Consider the following 17,431-nt stretch of genomic DNA (forward strand, 5'->3'; position numbering starts at 1 on the left):
ACCTGGTGAAATTTGAATTCATCATCTTGAGCCCTCAATCCTGTCCTTGACCTGAATGCCCATCTCAGGAATGCCCTCACCAACCCCACAGTGTCCCAGTCTGGAAATCTGGGCATCTACCTGATGCTTTTCTATCCGCCAACGCTCACATCCAGTCACCAAGTCCCAGAGCCTTATCTTTTGCATCCATAACCTTCATGCCATCCTCCCTGCAGAGCTTTAGTTCAAGCTCTTGCCATTTTTGCTGTACTGCATCAGTCTCCTAATTAATTTCCTGCCATCTCCTAGCATTCTCTTTCAGACCCCTAACCAATCTTGTCTATTGCTCACGCAACAGGAAATGCCATACTATATTTACTTGGTTATCAGAATCCTTTAAAATTCTATGTAATCTAGCAATTACCATAGGTAATTTAGCTGATGCTAAAGGTATAAGCTGCTGCTTGAGTTCAATACTATTAATACATTTTCTATGCTTCCTCCTTGTTTCATTAAATACCATAGGAGAAAGAAAAGGGGAACATGGCAGGTATAGTTTGGGCTTTCTGGACATATAATTAAATAGGGTTTAATAATTTTCATGAAACATATTAATCTCATCACTTATTTGGGAGCAACATTTATAGATAGATATAGATAGAAGAAATAGAAATGGCACCATCGTCTGTCCTCCGCTTTAAAAATGTTTATTTAGATCTAAGGAAGGCGTGAAGTCAGCAATACATGATACATAAATGTTAAGTAAGTAAGGGTTTACAAGCAAGATTTATAAAAGTGAATTCATGTTATGGTCATTGGGAGAAGTTCTAGAATGGTGAGAGTGTGTGTGTGTGTGCGTGAGTGTGCAACACACGCACGCTTACGGGTGCACACATACAAGCGCACGCGTGGTTGTCTCATTTTCGCCCGTTCACAGCAAATACAGTTTGGAGCCATTGCTTCATCAAGATCAAGACTGCTGCTGACAGGTCTAACTTCTGGAAAATGGCATGTGTACTTTCTGGAGGTTATAACAGGAATAAAATGCTCACAATCTTTATTCTCTTTACTGTAATTTTCCTTAAAAGTTCACTGATTGTATCCTTATTGTCATTTATTTTGCAAGGATTTTTTAAAAAATCATACTTTTTCTTCAAAGAAATTGAAGAGTTAATTATCGACAGCTACAATAATGAGGCAGCCAAATAGACCACAGGGCGTTCATAATCCTACAGTAGGAGACAAGCACCTGGAACTACAAAAAGGCATTTGGGCTTCAATCAATAGATATGCATTTTATCCATTTCCAACCCAATACACCCTGCTGAATAATTTGTATGATTCTTACTCAAAAGAGGAATCCTTAAAAATTCATCAGGAGTCCCTATTTAGATACTTGCTAGCCTTACACAGCCCAGAATCCCTCCCTTTCCTTTTATTCCTCTCACCATTCTAGAGCATTCTAAATAGTTAATATACCTGGGAAGTCTCACAATGCTCATATCAGATTGTGTATGAGAAAGCACATAGGCAGATACAGGAAATTATACAGAAGGAAAATAGATCCATAAAATCATAGGACTTTCAGAGTTTGATAAGAGTGCATAATCCGGGGTGCCTGGGTGGCTCAGTCGGTTAAGTGTCTGCTCTCAGCTGAGCTCATGATCTCATCAGGGTCCTGGGATGGTGCCCCCCGCATCTGTAGGCTCTGCTCAGCAGTGAGCCTGCTTCTCCTTCTGCCCCTCCACCCACTCATGCACTTGCTTTCTCTCTCTTTCAAATAAATAAATGAATAAAATCTTTAAAAAAAGTGCATAATCCAAAATCTTCATTCTATAGAGAAACTAATTTTGTCCCAGGAAGGTAATCCAGATTTAGGTTCCACAGCCAGTAAATAGGCAGATTGATACTAGTACCCAATATTATTATTTCATTGAGGGCACTAAGGACAGGTAGGGTTATGGGAAGCTGTTGCATCAAGGCCACATGTTCTGATCTAGCATTTAAAGAATGCCTATTTCCAAGCCCCTATCATTATAATTGCCTCTGTTAGAGTTATGCATATAGGAACTAAGGAGAATGCTTCTATACAGGTCTGGAAATATGTAGAAGCACATCAGGTGGCAATTGGGAAGGTTTTTATCTCATACTTCTGCACCATTAGTTTGTTCCATTGCTTGACACTTCTTGCTAGAGGATTATACCACCTGGCATAATGAGCCCATCAAGTAGGCTACACGTGGCTTCAGACATTTGTATCAAATGACTGGAGGGATCACTGCCTGTCTTGTTTCCTTTCTCTCTCTCTTGTCCTTCCAACCTCCTGCCTCCTTCTTTTCATTTATTTTATATTCTTTCCTTTCTCCCTTCCTCTCTCCCTTCCTTCCTTGTGTATTTATCAGGGTCTATCATGTGACAGTGTGTATCGGTATTGCAAAAAGAAAGATTAGAAACTCAAAGTCTTTATCGGCAGAGTTCAAGGTCCAGTGGGGAGGATAAGTATATATACATACAGTTACAAGCAACGCCATAAATGTTAACATAGGGTTCCTTGCGAAGTATTGTGGGAACCCAGAGGAGGGAAAACCTAACAAGGGAGTTGGGTTGAAAGATAGAAATAATGTGGAAATGATAGGAAAGGCTTCAAAGATTTCAATAGCAAGGACCATGTTCATTTCACAAGCATGTGCTGAGGATTGTTCTAGGCACTGGAGATTACTGAAGTAACCAACCCTCTCATTTTGCCTAGGATTTTCTTGGTTTTAAAAATGAAAAGTCTCACATCTTAGAAGCTTCCTCAGTTCTGGGCAAACCTGGATGGTTGGTCATTCTACTAGGGACAGAGTGGCAAATAAGACCAAGGCAATCTTTGACTTTATAGGCTTTTGTCTAGCATGGGGAACACACACTAAACACATAATTACAAAATATGTATTTTTATTTAGTTACAGTCATTTCATTGATAATTTTACAGTATTTTATTTTGATATAAATCCCCCCCCCAAAAAAAACCAGTTCTGTAGGTCAGAGAATATTTCCCTAAGGAATGTTTAGGCTGCAACTTCAAAGAGAAGTAGGCATTAACCAAACGAAGAGCAGCAGTAAGAGGAAACAGCACAGTGTAACATGGAAAGAGAGTGGTGCTCTGTGCATTGAGAAACGGACAGGAGGCCAGCGTGTCTGAGCGAGTGGTGCCCGGGTAAGCCTGGACACATAGCGGGTCAGATGATGCCTGCCATTAAGGGTCATGTTAGGGACTTACAACTTTATACTAAGAGCAAAGGAAAGTCATTGAAGGTTTCTAAGGAGGGCTGACATGATCAGCATTTTTTAAAGAGGTCACTCTGGCTATTGTTTGGAGCATGAACTTGGAAGTAGGATAGAGAGGGGCTGTGTCAGAGCAGTGAAGAAGCTATTGTTCTTGTCTTGAATATAGACTTGAACCAGATGGACAAAGGCAGAGGAGGAAAGATGAGGACAGGTGAGAGAAATTAGAAAGACAGAACTGACAGGACTTTGTTGGTTGGCTGACTGTCAAGAGTGAATGCAAAATGAGGTGCCATTTACTGAGATTACTGAATTACTAAACCCCGGAGGATTGAAAAACAGATCAATTTTGGCAATAATGCTTTTGAGGTGCTTATGAGATAGCCAATGAGAGGGATGCCTGGGTGGCTCAGTAGGTTGTGTCTGCCTTTGGCTCAGGTCATGATCCCAGGGTCCCGGGATTGAGTCCCACATCTGGCTCCTTGCTCAGCAAGGAACCTGCTTCTCCCTCTGCCTGCCACTCCCTCTGCTTGTGCTCTCTCTCTCTCTGTCTGACACATAAATAAAATCTTAAAAAAAAGAAAAAGATACCCAATGAGATGTGTCAAGTAGGCAGTTAACTGTGTGTGTGTTCAGATGCAGAGGAGAGTGTGGAGGTGGAGATGCAAATGTGGGGGTTGTCAGCATAGAGATGGCACAAGAATGGATGATATTACTTGTAGAGGCTGGAAAGAGTGATATGAGAAGAAGACTTGAAATGAGATTATTTCCTAGGTAGATGCAGTAGAAGAGAGGAGACTATTTGCAAGAGAGAGATTGAACAAACATATTGTGGAGCCAGTTAAATAAGCAATTGGAAGCCAAAGGGGATTAATGAGTAGATAAAAAAAGAAGCTTCCTTGGAAAGGGGGTGATCCAGGCATCAGTGAACACAATAAGGTGAAGGAACAATTGCAGGAATGAATGGTTGAATGAGCAAGCTAGCTAGAAGGTTAAGAGAAGGGTGATTTTCAATGAGTGATTATGGAGGTTCTACTGTTTCACCTGGAAGACAAGTCCTTGGTGCAACTGTGGGACGAAATGGCTATGGCAGAAATGAATGTAAATATCCACATCAAAGTTAAAGTCTCCTAGGATGATGGCTGATGTTGGGGTAGAGAAAGACACAGAGTCTCAGACACAGAGTCCGCAATAAATGAAGGGGATATGACTGGGGAGTCAGTGGATGATTGCAATGAGGAGAAAGGGTGGTTTAGCTCACTGGTAGAAGCCTCAACACAGATATGGTTTTTCTTCCCATTTTATTGAGATATAATTGACATACAACAGTGTATTAGCCCAATGTGTAGAACATAATGATTTGATATATGTATAAATTGCAAAATGGTTACCATAATAAGTTTGATTAATGGCAATCACCTCATATAGTTACAAACTATTTTTTCTCATGATGAGAACCTTTAAGATCTACTCTCTTAGCAACTGTAAATATACACTACAGTATGGTTAACTATAGTCACCATGCTGTACATTATATCCCCAGGATTTATTTTATAACTGGAAGTTTTTACCTTTTGACCATCTTCACCCATTTCCCCTATGGTCCACCCCCTACCTCTGGCAACCACCAATCCATTCTCTGAATTTATGAGTTTGGTTTTTTTATATCCCACATATAAGTGAGATCATACAGTATTTGTCTTTCTCTGACATCTCATTTAGCAGAACGCCCTCACTGTCAATCCATGTTGTAAAAAATGACAGTATTTCCTTCTTTTTTATGGCTAAAAAATATTATATATATATATATATATATCTCACATTTTCTTTATCCATTCATCCATCAATGGACATTTAGGTTACTTCCATGTCCTGGCTATTGTAAGTAATGCTTCAATGAATAAAGGGGTTTAGATATTTTTTGCTTGTTTGTTTGTTTGTTTGGATATGTACCCAGAAATGGGATTACTGGATCATATGATAGTTCTGTTTTTAATTTTTTTGAGGAACCTCCATACTGTTGCTCATAGTGGCTGCACCAATTTATATTCTCACCAACAGAGCACAAGAGTCGCTGTTTCTTCACATCCTCACCAGCACTTGTTATTTCTTGTCTTTCTGATAATAGCCATTCTAATAGGTATAAGCTGATACCACTTTGTGGTTTTGATTTGCATTTCCCTGACAATTAGTGATGTTAGTACCTTTTCATATATCTGTTGGCCATTTGGATATTATTTTTGGAAAAATGTCTATTCAGTTCCTCTGCCCATCTTTTAATGGGATTGTTTGTTTTTGTTTTTGTTTTTTCTTTTTTCAAAATTTTTTATTGTTATGTTAATCACCATACATTACATCATTAGTTTTTGATGTAGTGTTCCATGATTCATTGTTTGTGTAGAACACCCAGTGCGCCATGCAGAACGTGCCGTCTTTAATACTCATCACCAGGCTAACCCATCCTCCCACCACCCTCCCCTGTAGAACCCTCAGTTTGTTTTTCAGAGTCCATAGTCTCTCATGGTTCGTCTCCCCCTCCAATTTCCCCCCCTTCATTCTTCCCCTCCTTCTATCTTCTTCTTTTTTTTAACATATATTGTATTATTTGTTTCAGAGGTACAGATCTGTTTTTGTTTTTCTATTGAGTTGTATGAGTTTTAAAAAAATATTTTTTTTAAAGATTTTTTGTTTATTTGACAGAGACAGAGACAGCGAGAGAGGGAACACAAGCAGGGGGAGTGGGAGAATGAGAAGCAGGCTTCCCGTTGAGCAGAGAGCCCGATGCAGGGCTCAATCCCAGGACTCTGGGATCATGACCTGAGCCGAAGGCAGACGCCCAACGACTGAGTCACACAGGCGCCCCTTAAAAGATATTTTGGATATTAACCCCTTATCAGATATATGATTTGCAAATATTTCTCTCCCTTTTCATTTTGTTGATAGTTTCCTTCACCATGCAGAAGCTTTTTAGTTTGATCTAATCCCATCTGTTCATTTTGCTTTTGGTGTCAAATCCAAAAAATCATTACCAAGACTGATGTCAAGTTGCTTACTGCCTATGTTGTCTTCTAAAAGTTTTATGGTTTCAGGTGTTATGTTTAAATCTTTAGTCTAATTGGAATTGATTTTTGTATGTGGTGTAAGGTAGGGATCCACTTTCATATCATGTGACTATAAAGTTTTCCCAGCACACTTTGTATATTCTTGGCTCCTTTGTTGTAAATTAATTGACCATTTATTTTTCTTTTTAAAACCAGGAGTAGGAGCTGGGGCTGCTATGGGGGTAAGGAGCAAGATCTAAAAGTGGTATGGGAAGAGAAGTCACTGTTCCCACTTTTCACTCCTATGTTACATGAAAGGTAAAAGGAGGAATGTCTCCCTTTGAGAGTGTTGTGGAAAGTGTAGAGAACATCCAGATTTCAAGTAAGACAAGGAGATTGAGGAAGTTGAAAATGGAAATACATAATTATTATTTCTGAAAAGCATAACCAAAGTGCTTGGGAGACAGGAAGTAATAGGGCTTGGGGTTCAAGCCATCTGGAGATGATAGGTTGGTTTAACAAAGGAGGCTTTTCATGAGTAATAACTGGCAAAACCAGGAATAAGTGAAAGGTGGATTAATTTCCTCTCGGGTGATGGTAAGTGTTTGGGCTTGGTAGCAGTGCGAGAGGTTATGGTGGGGAAGCAGGTATCATTTTCCTAGTGGTCTTACCTTCCAGGGAGTTGTATTGAGTGTGGGAGGTGTGGTTGGGGAAGTTCTATGAGTGGTTCTGAATGAGGCAATGCTCTTAATTAAGTATGCTTTGATATTTGGTTATCTATCTCTCACCTAATATTGAATAACTACTTTGTTCCAATGGTCATGGCTTTACAAATTTTGTTCCGCCAGATGATAGCCATTACTGTACCTTTACCTAGGTTTGTTTTATCCATCCACTTCCTTAAATATCAGTCTCAATATTTAGAAATGCTTGTTTCCTTAGCTGAGTTTCTTAGGTTATGGATGATAAACCTGGCCTGGTGATTTCTTTGGCACTCAACTAGCTCTCCATGTGACCTCTAACAACTTCATTGCAATGCGAAGGTTCACCTTCGGAGTTTCCTGGTGCAGGACCTGAGAAAAAACAAATGAACACTAGCGTGCTAAGAGTCAAAGATTACTTTCAATATTTTCGTAAACTATTTCCTTTCTACTGCAAAATGGCCAGAGATCACTTGCTGTTATTTGATAGCTATGGGGTGTAGAAAACTTGAGAATATGTCAAATTTTAGGCATGGACATAAGAGTTAAAATTTAGAAATAAAAGACTATGAATGTGAGCTTTTCTATGCTCTGTAACCATATTCTGCATGTTGTGTTTACCCCTGAGGGTGAAATGGTTCAGCTTGATCAGCCAGCCCCACAAAGATGTCTAAGCCCAAATCCCTCCTGGCTTTTGTTTATGTAACATTCTCTCCTTGGCCTTATCACAGATAGGCCAGAGGGCGGCAATCCTTATCTAGAAAATACAACTAAAGGTTTCTGCCTAACTTGCTGATGCCATTTACTTTCAGGTCTTCAAAGAAGAAAGACAGGCTTCTATTCAGGATGACAGCTAGTAAAGCTGTCTCATTCCTTTGCTCCTGGTACAGTCCTGAGAAAGGGAAGGCCTGGGCAGAGTTTTCTTGGTACATGATGCCACCCTTATTCCCTGTTCTTGACTGGGCCTGGATGAGTTTGATTATGAGTTGCGTTTGCTTGTTTATATATATTACTCTTTGCGTAGTCATTAAACCTCAGGTCCCATGCTCTATTGTCTGCTTTAAAAGTAAATAACAAATACAGCTAGTGCTGTCTATGCTCAAGGAAAGATAAAGAACCAAGATCCCTGGAGCTGTGATCCCCTCTATATCCTGCAAAAATATTCCACTCCTCCAAAAACAATTCTGTAGAAACACACAAGAACTTCTCTTAGACAACCTGACACTGCTCACAAAAATTTAGAGCTACTTTCCCAGAATTATCTACAGAGCCACTTCATAAGCCAACCAAGAAAATACGGCTTGTTCTCTGATAGTCAAAGCCTCAATCTTAAAAACAAAACAATCAGTACAAACCTCCTATTATTATCCAGTTTGGTTCCCCACCTTATTTATAAAAACTAGCTTTCAATGAATTTTGAAGATTTTCAAAATACCAAGATGTCTCCCAAGGTAATGATTTGTCACTGTTGAAGATACTGGTACATTGAATTTGAACAACTGAATCGAGGGTCAGAAGTTGAGTTGGGAGTTCTTACACCCAGGATGCTGACCTTGTGAAAGTCATTTACTTTTTTAAGTCTCCATGTCTTCATTTGTCAGACATGGTTAATAATGATCCCTTGAGTTATGTCTTGAGGTCCTATTAGGTGTGCTCTCTGTACGTATAGCATGAGGACTCCTTGTTCTTACAAGGATTGGATTAGACACTGTCTGTGCACTGGTTCCATGACTGAGAGGTGTTATATAATTAACATACTTCAGGCCTGGAAACAAATGAAAGGAAATTCTGGAATGTTTTGATCATTGGTGGCTTCACCAGAGTAAATATTTGACTTACCAAGGTGCCTGGAACCCAGTGAATATTTATCAAATGGATAAATTTACTGAGTACTGGGACTTTAGGAGAAAATCAATAGCCTTACTCATGTCCTGGTAGAATCTGTGAATAAATGACTGAATGAAAATACTTACTGGTAAAATATACATTCTTGCACGTTAAGGGAAGTATCTGACATTATTTAACACTTGCATTTCACACTTTAAGAAGGTTACACTTGGGGGCGCCTGGGTGGCTCAGTCGTTAAGCGTCTGCCTTCGGCTCAGGTCATGATCCCAGGGTCCTGGGATCGAGCCCCGCATCGGGCTCCCTGCTCAGCAGGAAGCCTGCTTCTCATCCTCCCACTCCCCCTGCTTGTGTTCCCTCTCTCGCTGTGTCTCTCTCTGTCAAATAAATAAATAAACTCTAAAAAAAAAAAAAAAGGTTACACTTGAGGTTTGGTTTCCTGTAGACAAAAATTCTGATTAATAATTAAAGAAAATAAAAGAGGAAATATTTCTGATTCTATTTCTTAGCCTGATCATCCACTCTGGGCTCTGTTTGAGGATAAAAAGCCATTCTTTCATTTATTACTTCATTGATCACTTTATCGAGCACTTTTGTGTGATGGGTGCTGGGGTGGATCCTGACTGAGACATTCTCCCAGTCTTTGTGAAGCTCACATTTGTACTTTGCAACTTTCTCAAATCCAAAGGTACTTTGCAACTTTCTCAAATCATCATCTTACTGTTCTATTGCCTGGAAAGGGCTCTACTTGGCAATACAGAAAGGGACTGACCTGGAGAATTGAGACCAGATCAGAAAAGCCCCCTACACAGGGGTTATGACTTTCAGGGTCTCAGATAGCTACCCTCTGTCATTTCTCAATTGTAATAATAGTAATAATAATAACATCATAAATTCATATAGTGCTTTAGCCATTATCTTCATTTCATATATAAAAACTGGGACTCAGAGAAACAACTAAGCATAGTTGGGAGGTGACACTGTAAGGGTAATTTAGGTCTCTTCATTCCCAGCCCAGGGCACATTCAAACATACCATGATGTCTTTCTTCTAGCTACTACTTTACCCTTCATTTCTGTGTTAAAAATTCACAAATTTTACTTTAGGATATGCTAGAAAAGAAAAATGTGATACTTTTGCTCACAAATGAAAGAATAAACTAGAATTTAATCTGAGGATTGCTTAATTGACAGGTTCAAGGACATCAAGAAACAGTCAGCTTTAGTGACTAAGGATATCATCCAGAAATGTTTTATCAACAAACTCTTACATATGCATATGATAAACATTTTATTTATCAGAACCCACAAGAAGTGTATAGAAGACACTTCAGAATTGGTGTGATTTATTTGTTCTAAATAAACTAACCAAGTATGGTTAAGAATGGATCCACGCAAAGATGTGTTTTGCCTTGGGATTTTTACTTAATTAGCTTTAAATCAGTGAGACCCCACCTAAGCCAGCATCCATAAGTGAGGTGGTTTTTATATTGATGATATGACCAGATGTATAGGTATTATGATAGCAGAGCAGGCTAATGGAGAAGTTGCCTGACCGACTTTGTGAGGGTCTTTGAGTCATTCAGTTGAATCGTACTGGAGCCCTATGCATGGGGTGGGTCTAAACTTTCAAGGGTTCTCAGAAGGTAAGTAGCAGCTTTTTTATTTTAACTGAGGCGCTTTGAAGTTGGAGAGCCCCATTTGAAACCTAGCTCCACTGCTTGTCAGCTGTGTGCCTCAGATTCTTCATAATCCTGCGTCTCAATTGCCTATCTGTAACATGAAAATAATGATTCCTGTATCATAGAATTATTGGGAGGATTAAATGAGACATTATTTACCAAGCAGTTAACATCCTCTCTGGCACACAGTTGTCATTCAGCAAACAAAAACTTTTAGAGCTATGGAAGGAAAAGCTATTACATACATACTGGCCAGTGAATACTCAATATCTGTTCTAGTGAGAAAGAAAAAAAGAAATGTAAATATCCAATGATTCATGCACACGGAAGTAGGAGAGAATCCAAACAAATAGGTCCTATATCTGAATATCACATCAACTTTCAAAATGCAGGCTCAGTATGGGCAATGAATGGGTCCTGTCATAAAGAGCCCTGGCCTTCTTTGGCATTATTATACATTCCTGACAAAAAGAACTATAAATCTGTGTACATAGGATATCATATTTCAACCTAAGCACAAGTGGAGTTAATTCTGGGAAATATGATGCAAACCTACCAAAAGGTTTTGCCTAAGGGATTAAGCAGCCAGCTGGGAGACTTCTTCAGAAGGGAGGAGACAGATCAACCCATCTGGCCTCATTATGAAGCCTTTGTGAGGAGATCATCAGAGGCAAAGCACAGTATGCTTTGGATCCATAGGGTGTGGGAATATAAAGTAATCTGAAAGAGCTATTGATCCATATTACTTGGGGTTGAATCGTGGTTTTATTGCTTACTGTCTGACTCACCTTGGGCAATTTTACCAGTATTAGTTTTCTACTGCTGTGTAACAAATTAACCTACTTTACAGCCTTAACACAACACCCATTTATTAGCTCACAGTTCTGTAGGTCAGAAGTCCAGGAGGGTGAGACTGGGTTCTCTGCTCTCTGGTGTCTCATAGTGCTGAGGTCAAGTTATCAGGGAGGCTGGGCTCTACCTAATCTGGAGGATCTGGGGCAGAATTCATTTCCAAGGTCATCCCTGTTTGTCTGAGGTTGCATTTTGTCACCGTCAGCCTCTAACCACTATCTTTCCCTGAAGCCCATCTGCATTCTTTGTCACATAACTTTCCTCCATATTCAAAGCTGGCAATAGCATGTTGAGTCCTTCTCATGCTTAAAAGCTCTCTGACTTCCCCTTCTGCTTGCAGCTGGAGAAAACTCTTCTTTTAAAGAACTCACTTGACTGGGTCAGACTTATCTGGGTTGATCTCTGAACCTTAAGGGAAATTGACTTGGAAATTTAAGTACATCTACAAAATCCCATTAACAGTAGTGTCTGTGTTAGTGTTTGACTGAATAACCAGAGAATGGAATTTTGGAGGTTTCCTCTTTGGGATTTTGCCAGCCATTATTACTTAACCTCTCTGCCTCAGTCTCCTCATCCATAAATTGGGATAATAATGGTGCCTACTTCATGAAGTTGTTGTAAGGGTTAAATGGTGTAATATACGTAAAGCGCCTACAACAGTCTGGCACATAAGAACAGGATTATTATTTTATTAGTAGTAGTAGTTTTGAGGCCTCCTGGCCCTAATCCTAAAGTTGGCACCTAGGCAACTCTGTGGTGGTTCCAGGGGTGAGTAGCAGAGCCTGTAGAAGTGGTATTGATGACAGGACAGAAAAAGACACATCTGGTGGGAGAGCACAGGGATGTCGCAATGACAAGCAGATAGGGAGGAACCCAGTAGAAGGGGGCACAACCAGAAAAGGAAGGAATAAAGGACAGAGCTCACTGGTGGCTGACCAGTTAATCCTGAGCACACTGGTAATATCTTCCATGGATTCCCAGAAATGCTCAAGGGGGTACCTTCCAAGCTAAGCTCTAGCTGTGTGTTAAAATCCCTGGGGAGCTTTTCAAAGACACGTAGCCTGGGCCTCACCCTAGACCAATTAAATTAACCTTTCAGGCCTGTGTCTAAATAGATTTTTAAAAGCTCCCTAAGTATTTCCATGCACTTACAGGTTATAAAACTACAAGGCTAAAGGGAACTAGGAAAACACAAAGTACTCCTGAAAGACATCAAAGAACTATCATTCCTTACAGATCACACTAGGGCTAAACATGAGACAATCAAATCTCTTTTTTCTTTTGGGCTGAGAGCACCTGGCCTTCCATGGGGGGCAAATGGAGAGCAGTTCTGGCCTGGCTGTAGCCAAGGTAGGTTAGCAGCAGGGAGAGACAGTACTTCAGGGGGGCTGATGAGTAGGGGAGCAGTGTGAGGAGAAATGGGCCTACACTGGAAGCAGCCAGCAGTGCAGGGAACTTCTCTCTCTGGTCAGTCCCATACTGGTTACCAGACAGCACATAACACTAGTACCGGGCATGTGCCAGGGGTCTAGACTCAAAGTAACAAATGTCATGGAACTGGAGCTAATCCCACTGTGGCTGTTACTGAAATCCTTGACTCTTCCCTGTAATTGCCCTGGTCTAGGGAAATCAAGGTTACCTGTAGGAGTCAAGTTTGCTGGGTTGTTTTTTGTTTTGTTTTGTTTTTTGTTTTGTTTTCATCAGCAGACTCATCTTGGCAGGCATTAAAGCTGAATTAAGAGCACGTATCAGCTGGGTGAAATGGAAAAGATAGCTGGAAGTCGGTTCAATATGTTGGCAGTGAGGAAGTCAGCTCAGGATTTCAACTTGGCCTTTGCTGATCCATAGGGAAGACAAACTACATAACAATGAGTAAACAATATATTAAAATGTGTGTGTGTGTGTTTTCTGGAATGTTTCTCTTTCAGAAATGCTTTCATGAGTTCTTCACAGCCTATTTAATAGTACTTAGAATTTATTTTTTAATTAGCAATAATCGCGCCTCGGATAAACCTCATTGGCTACGATACTGTCACTGCGCAAAGCTAGAATTTATTTTTTAAATTCTATTTCTTCATTTACATCAGACCTTTTTTCCAAAAACAATTTGGATTACTGATCCATTTATAAACCCCTACATCAATTTTTTTTAAATTTTAAAATCTTGATAATTTGTACTTTAAAACATTTGATGATCCCATTTTTATTTATAGAGTTTTCTAGTAAAATTTAACTTTTAAGCATGCCCTTGAATGATAATATTGCCGGTAGTGTCTCATATAAAGTGCTTTTGAACTTTATCTTTAAGGCACTTTCCTGAAAAGTACGTTTCCTGGCCAATTATACCACCCTACTTGATCTGGGGTCTTTGGCTAGCCAAGATATTGGTGGAAGAAGTTGCATGAATCCAAGACTGTGGGCACTTTCACTTCTCTTCACGGTGAACTCAAAACCCAAGGCAATCCTTGAATATTCTTTTCCATCTTTAAATTGGTTTTCTCTGTGTGCCCACTTGACATGCCTTCCTGTCTTAGGGCTCAATGCAGATGTGAATTATTAAAGATCAAACCAGTAGACTGATCAAGTGGAAAAACAGATTATAGGCTGCAGAGATCTTTCAGCCCCGGGCCCAAAGTGAGGAGAAGCCTTGGCCAGAGGACAAAAAGATCCAAAGTGATTCCTGAAACAGAATCCAGCACTTTGAACATCTAGACATATGATAACAAATAGAAAACAACAGTTTTTGTTTCTTCTTTAAGATCTGTCTTTACTAAGGGCTTATCAAAACCTTAGTCCCCAAATCAAGCAGATAGAAATATAATATAGAGGTCACTCTAACAGCTATATTCTCAAAGCCACATTGGTCCCATAGTTGTGAAATACGTGTGTTTTCCAAATTATATGGAAAAATAATTAGCTAGAATTGTTTTTAAAATATTAATTTTTTAAAATTTGTTTTATACAATTAATGTAGGTGGTTTAAATTCATCATTCTTTGGATGTTTTTAGTCATTCTTTGGATTCTTAATAGTATTCATCCAAAAAGCATTTTTAAATGCTTTTAAAATAAACGTAACAGGATAGGGCATCATCAGCTCAATGCCTGAGATGCTTCTCACAGCCATTGACTCAGCCTGGACAGCAGAAGCAGGCTGCAACTTACTGCACTCTGAGCTCAGCTACCTTTCCAATAGAATCTCTAGTTTTTAAATATAACTTTGGCTTTGTAGAAAATCAATCAGTGATCTGAATTGTTAGAGATCTAATTTAGCTATTCCAGATTTTTTTTCATTTTAAAAATGCAAAACTGCCTGAGAATGTTAAAGTCCCAGCAAGAAAAGGCCAGTGCTATTTTGGGCTGTCTCTGAAGACTATCACAGAGAAGAGAGGGAGGAAAACGGAGGTAGACACATCTGGGATGCTATTTTCAGGCTCCTGGATTCCAGAAAGACTCTGGAAAGCTGGAAAGAGACCAGAAGTGTAAAAGGAAATGATTAATGAGTGAAGTCAGGGCAAAAGAACTCTAGATTGCTTTTTCAGGGTATGACTGAGACTTTGAAAACCAGAGAGAACAAGAAAAAGCAGGAAAGAAACCCTCACCTGTATCAGTCCCTGGGGTGGGGGTGGCAGGGCTATTACATATTTTAAATGAACCAGAGCTAAAATTATGTTAAAGAGAAAGAGGGAGAGAAAAAGAGAGACATTGGTCACATTGGTTCTGAATCCCATCAAGACGTTGAAGCTTTGGATCAGATATCCTGGGGACAGAGAGGTGGCTCTCAGCCCTGGCTGCATTATCAGCTTTCCCAGAAGAGTTTTAAAAAAAACACCCACGTCCTGGCCTTATCCACAAAGCCATAGTACTAAGAACAGCTTTCCACATTGTGAAAACCTGTAGAGATTACAATACTTGTAGGTTACACGAAAATACATTTTTAAAAGTAATATTCAAGTCACAGATACTTTAAAATAGCAGCATGGTATTATATGTTATTGTAAAGGAAATCTGTAGTTAAATGGTTAAATATGAAAATTTTTCATTTTAATTCGAAGAATGGTAGTAGTCACACAACCATTTATTATGATCTTTTAACAAAGATTATTTAAACAAAGCTATGGAGACTACCTAGAGATCAGTGCTTCTCGAACATTGACTTGCAAAGGAATCATCTTGTTGATCTTATTAAGATGCAGGTTCTAATATGATTGGTCTGAATGGAGCTTGAGACTCCGTTTCTAAGGTGTGGCTGATACTGCTGGTCTGGGCATATATTATGTGGAGCAGCAGGGCTGCAGTATTTTTTTTTTTTTAAGATTTTATTTATTTGACAGAGAGAGAAACACAGCAAGAGAGGGAACACAAGTAGGGGGAGTGGGAGAGGGAGAAGCAGGCCTCCCGCAGAGCAGGGAGCCCGATGCGGGGCTCGATCCCAGGACCCTGGGATCATGACCTGAGCCGAAGGCAGACGCTTAATGACTGAGCCACCCAGGCGCCCCAGGGCTGCAGTATTTTAAATGGCCTCCTTTCCCATAATCCCAGACCTGGAAAACCTCCAAAAATGATTTCTATGTGAGATTTCTCACGTTTATTTCCAATCCAGGAGGGTGGAGTTGGAAGAAGAAAGACTTCTTCTTAATGTATCATAAATGACTCAACATTTACCTTAAAAATATAGTCATGGGGAAACACTTTTTAGTTAAAGAAATTTCATCCCTTCCATGCCCCAAAAGAGTTAATTCAAGAACTCCAAAATTGTGTCTTGACTTGAAGTGAAATGTTAAACGCCATAAATAAACTATCAGCACAAAAAAAGCAGCAATTTTTTTACACTAAGAAAATAACTTGTTCCGGGGCACCTGGGTGGCTCAGTTGGTTAAGCGACTGCCTTCGGCTCAGGTCATGATCCTGGAGTCGGGGACCGAGTCCCGCATCGGGCTCCCTGCTCAGCAGGGAGTCTGCTTCTCCCTCTGACCCTCCCCCCTCTCATGTGCTCTCTCTCTCCTCTCATCCTCTCTCTCAAATAAATAAATAAAATCTTTAAAAAAAAAAAAAAGAGAGAAAATAACTTGTTCCTGATAAGTCTGGCTGTTCTGCCCTCACAGCTAACATAAGGTGCGAGATACGTGGTGAGGAACGTAAAGAGGCCACAGGGAGAGCCAAGGAAGGCCAGGGAGCAGATGGACTTGGAATTAACATCTTAAAAAATGTTTCAGGTCATCCACCATACCTAAGAATATTGCACATGTTCTTTGGGAAATGTTTTCTTTTTTCTTAACACAAGTGAATTAAGCAAACACAGATTCTCCCCTTTAAATAAAAGCATACTACCACAGGCTCGTTGTTTCTTTTTAGGAATTTCTTTTAAATAAGACTTTCTTTAAAAATGATAATTCCTTACCAACTTCTAGTTTAGTTTTTTTTCCCTCCCTTTAAATTTTAATTTTTTGAGCCTTCAAAATACCTGTAAAGTGTCGGGGTGGTATGTTTTCAAATGCTCCTAAATTTTTGGCACAAAGAACAGACTAATTTAAAGCTCAAAGTTTTTAAATCCATGGCCACTAGCTTATAAGTCATATAAGATGTTCTTAGAATCCAATAGAATATGATAATAAGCAAATAGTGTTTGATCAACTGGCAGAAATTAAAGAGGAAGTAATGTACTCTTCCTATTGGATATTCTTTTTTTTTTAAGATTTTATTTATTTTTTAAGATTTTATTTATTTATTTATTTGACAGAGAGAGAGTGAGAGAGCCCAAGCAGGGGGGGAGTGGCAGGGAGAGGGAGAAACAGGCTCCCCACTGAACAGGGAACCCAAAGCTGGACTTGATCCCAAGACCCTGGGATCATGACCTGAGCTGAAGGCAGTCGCTTAACCGACTGAGCCAGCCAGTCGCCCCATATTGGATATTTTTTCTAATCATATTCCCAAATATTCACAGTCTTTCATATTTCAAAGACCACATGAGAGTTACTCAAAAAGGTAGTAGAAATTGCTCTGGACTTCGAGGTTGTGCTCTTGCCAAGGTTGCCCTACTAAAAGAAAGGTTAGAAAATGCCTTATT

The 17,431-nt window shown here is 39.6% G+C and overlaps 1 non-coding gene across 1 annotated transcript; it reads right to left on the minus strand.

Moving 5' to 3' along the window:
• Nucleotides 1-13,275: 13,275 nt before the first annotated feature.
• LOC123860556 (U4 spliceosomal RNA) lies at nucleotides 13,276-13,413 on the minus strand. Its single transcript, XR_006794709.1, has one exon. It is a non-coding gene; the product is annotated as a U4 spliceosomal RNA (small nuclear RNA).
• Between the last annotated feature and the right edge of the window lie 4,018 nt (nucleotides 13,414-17,431).

The sequence above is a fragment of the Mirounga angustirostris genome, unplaced genomic scaffold (assembly GCF_029215605.1).
Source record: "Mirounga angustirostris isolate CCGP_5_RB_7025 unplaced genomic scaffold, mMirAng1.0.hap1 SCAF_4, whole genome shotgun sequence".
In the NCBI taxonomy this organism is placed as follows: domain Eukaryota; kingdom Metazoa; phylum Chordata; class Mammalia; order Carnivora; family Phocidae; genus Mirounga; species Mirounga angustirostris.